Below are 4,546 nucleotides of genomic sequence, written 5' to 3' on the forward strand. Positions count from 1 at the left end.
GGACAGACTACATGTCAGCTAGTTGTATTTCACTGCTGTGAAACACATCTCATTTAGAGCAAGGCATTCCTAAAGAAATCACTGAAGAGCAATTTTTTTCCTCCTCAAACTGACAGAAAAAAACATGCTGATGGATCCAGAAAATGCTAAATGTCACTGTGCACGACTCCTGGCTCATCCCCAAATCCGACCCACAATATTGCAGGTCTTTTTGTCTTGGAGGTTCGTATACAGTATTTCAGGAATGCAGACTGAAGTCTGATATGCCGGGGCCGAGCAAGCATAACAGAGGGCAGAAGCCTCAGAGAATAACACATATCGAAAAGCCCTAAAGAATTCCCTTGGACGCAGCGACTGACCAGAAAACGGTGCACTGGAAAGGAAGGCAAGAGAGCTGCTGAAACCCCAGACTGAAATAGCAAAAACTCCACTGCTGCAAAGGACACTCAACACTTTGGTTTATGCTCCATCTGGCCATAAAGTACTTTTACATATATATATATTTTTATGATGCACTGAAAGTGATATTGAAAGCATTTGAACTATATATACTTTTTTTTTTTTTTTTTAGTAACAAGGACCCGTCCAAATGTACATCATTCAAAAGCAGCTGGTAAAAAGATGTCAAGATGGGGAAATTCAAAACAGCACAGACATTCAGCTTATGTTATTAAAGCCACATTAATACACACTTTTATACTGACAGTGGAGTAAAGATGCAATAGAGATTCAGAAAACACTTGATTTTGCACTAAAGCATTCACCCTGTTCTGCTGTTCTGCTGCAGGCATTTCCAAATTATGCACAAGGTGTCCGTTGACAGCAGAGAATCAGATTAGAAATTAGAAATTGGAGCTCAGTCGTTCAGTTCTACTGCTCTACACCCCTAAATGAAAAAGAGCCAGTTGAAGTTAGATGCTTCCTCAGCAAAGTGACCAAGTGTCCCATTTTATGTGCAACTATGGTCTGCCTCCATTTTTCCCTTTCCTAGCATCCTCCTCTGTCACGCCAACCCTGTGCAGGTTCTCCTACAGTCATGAAGCGGCTGTGTGCAGGCAGGAGAGGACCCAGATGCAGACCAAAACCAAAACGTGAACTCAAAACACTGCTTTATTGCAAACGTGGAAAATATACAAGAATAAACTACACTGGGAAATGCTAAACTAAATCACGGGGAGACACACAGGGAGACACAGAACTGAGGGAGACTCTGACATAAATACACAGAAAATTAAAGAGGAACACAGGAGCACAGCTGACACGGATAACTATAACGAGACAGGGGAAGAGCAAACACAACATGACGGACACTGACGGAGACTATCAAAGTAAAACAGGAAGTACAAAGACGTAGACTGGAGGGGAACAGAGAACACAGAGGAGCACGAGGGAGAGAGGCAGACATGACGGGCTGGGAAAACAAGACGGAAAACATAACAGACTAAGGGAAACACTGCACAAGAACTCACACCACAAAAAACACAGACACAGAGGGAGACACAGAGTGCAAGGACACAGGGGGAAAATGCGAAATAATCAAGGGCCTAAACAGGGAACATAACTACTATTAACACATAACCCAAAATACAGAAATATCACAAGGAAACACAAAATGCTGGGTCAGAAGGACCCAGAACCCTGACACCTACAGTACATGAATCTCCCCTGAGGTCTTTCTCTTTTCCTCCTACCCTACAGCTCCATCTTCAAAATCATTTGTAAAGTATATCAAATGTCATCTGCACATGTCCAAACCACTCAGCCTGACCTGAGCTGATATACTCATTTTTAATATTGTCTATCTCATCTAACATTTATAATCAAAAGTCAACACTGCAGTAGAGACACTTTGCTAAAGTCAGGCCTGCGATGAAAGCTGTCGTCGTGGATCGAATGCAGTTTAACTGCTTTTGCTGTGAGATGGTTGGGGAGAGGGAAATCTGGGTATCTCTGCTTAGACTACCATCCCTGTGACATGGACTCAGATAAGAGGCAGAAAACGGATGGATGGAAGGATAATATATAATGTGGTATTATTATTTTAGTGGTCTTATACAACATATTATACAAATCTACCAATATATATATACACCAGTTAGCATCAGTATAGTAAAATAACAGTGAATTAGGTCATGTTCACTATCTTTTAGTATAAATATAAATGTAGACAAAGATGCAGAGAAACAGAAATACTCCCACATGTCTGTGTTTAGTTCTCAGGCTACTGTTAGTCCTGTAAGCATGCAGTGGCAAGTAGAGTTAATGTCTCATCCACTTCTGTGTAGTCTACTGAAGGGGTTGGATTTGGATCAGGTACTGAAGCTGTGAGGCAAAAGAGAAAAAAATATTCCTTTTCCCTGTTTTGCATGTAGTTAGGAGGATGGGTTTTTAAAAGGAGCAGCAAAAATGTGAGCTGGATGTAACTCAAGGGAGACTGGGTGATGTGATGGCAGGTCAAAGCCACAAACCACAGAGATTGTCAGCTAAAATTCTCTGACTTGGAGCACACCTTTTTGATCAAGAGCCAGGGAAAAGCACTAGAGTGACAAAGGTGTTCAATGCTGGCAAAGATGACTGAAAAAACTGGTTTCCTTCTTTGCCTTTAAGGACCTATGAGCTTTGAAATGTGCTTGATTGAAGCATGTAGCCTGAGCCTGTGTCTGTATCAAAACAACAGTCTGTACCTTAGTCTTTTCAGAGTCGATGACGCATGCATTTGTGAGCAAGTCTGTGTGCGTGCGTGTGTGTGCACGCATGCTTGCACATGTCAACTTGTGTAATCATCACTGAATCCACTGTGAAACCTGCGTACATTTTTATTGTCACCTGATCTGCCTGTGAACTCCGTACAGGAAATTAAAAATATGAAAGTGAAAAACACTGAAGCTGAGTTACTGGAAATCATTCATTAGAAGAATTCATTTTGCATGTATGTAAAACTGCAAACTGTTTAAAGAGTGTCCATCATTTCTTGAGAGCAAAAATGTGCTCGATCCGGACCTGAAGTCCACTTCCGTGCGTCAGTCTCGTGCAGTGGCTGCTCCTTTGGGGAGAAACCACAGCTATGTCAGCTGAAGCTAAAGACAACACACGGACCAAAACAGGATATTAAAAAAAAAGAGTTCACAGCTCCCAAACAAGCCCAGTCCAGCCTTTGGTTGGTGTTTACGGCATGTACTTTTCTGTCCAGGAAGAACGTTTAACTACACCGTATGACTGCTCTGCAGAAAGTGGACGTGGCTGCTTCCTTCTTGGAAATGGAAAAAGGTTGCATTTTGCATGCAAAGCATCAGTCCTGGTATCATAACACACTGTTGACATATTTGTGAAAGCGTTCCGCTGGTCTGAATTGTCACTGCTTTCACAGGAAAGAATCAACTTCCTTATCTTTTTTTTTTACTGCATTGAAAACACAAGAGATTAGCAAGTGGGACAACAGGATTTCAGTAATGAGTCGTCATTTGTAATGTGTCACACACCATGATAAAAACAACTCAGTGGTGAAACAAGGGCCATAATCAGATTTCAGGAGCTTTGTGAGAAACTAGAATTGCCTGTCTCCCTCCCATCACGCATGCGCAGTGAAGACTTTAAAGAAATTTAATAGGGGGGCATTAAAGATCTGACAGGATCATACCAACACTGAAATATGGCCAGAGTCTCTCTTCCTGTTTCTGAATTACTGTGACAAAAATGGTAGGAAACATGTTTTTGCTAAAATTTATGACACCATGGTGAAGTTGACCTTTGACTTTTTGAATATCTCTTTATCCTACCTGAATGCTTAACTTCAGTATCATCTTAGAAGTAAAATAGCCTGGAGTATATGTATACTTATGACGTAGCTTCCAAATAAATTGCTGGGTGAGATTCTAATAAGATCTAAATGCAATGCTTTTGAAAAGGAAAAAGTCAGGAGAGGTGTAAATAAAAGACTAGAAATGCTACGTAGTACTAAAAGAGTTGTGGATTAGGCTTTAAATACTGCGGCACCCCATGTAGGCTGAGTCTTTCAGAAGTAACTATAAAGTTAGTTTAACATTCAGGAATAATATTATCAGGTTATGTAATATTTGCAAGAATTTGTGGATTCCAGCATTTAGGGTTCATAATCTTGTGAAAAGTTTTAGAGAATCTGGAGAAATCTCTGCACACAATTGAGACAAGCTGCTGAATTTAAAAAAAAAGATGCGACTGTTGTGGAAATCACTGGTTGAAAGATTTGCCTTACAAGCTAAATCCACCCTCAGGAGGTCACAAGCTTGTGTATTCCTGGTGCCGGTCCTAAATTAAATGTAAATGGTAGGGTTGCATCACAAAAGGCATCCGGCATAAAATCTGTGCCAAATTAAACATGTGGATCCATCTGTTGAGGCAACCCCTCAGGAAATAATGGAGCAGATGAAAGTACCTGGCTTAGGAACACATCTAAAAACCATCATTAGTGATCACAGTTCATTGCTGCATCCACAAATGAAGTTCAAATTCTACCACAAAAATAAGATGAGAAGGAAATGAGATCCAGAAATGCCACTTCATTCTCTGA

The sequence above is a fragment of the Oreochromis aureus genome, linkage group 19 (assembly GCF_013358895.1).
Source record: "Oreochromis aureus strain Israel breed Guangdong linkage group 19, ZZ_aureus, whole genome shotgun sequence".
NCBI classification, from domain to species: Eukaryota; Metazoa; Chordata; class Actinopteri; order Cichliformes; family Cichlidae; genus Oreochromis; species Oreochromis aureus.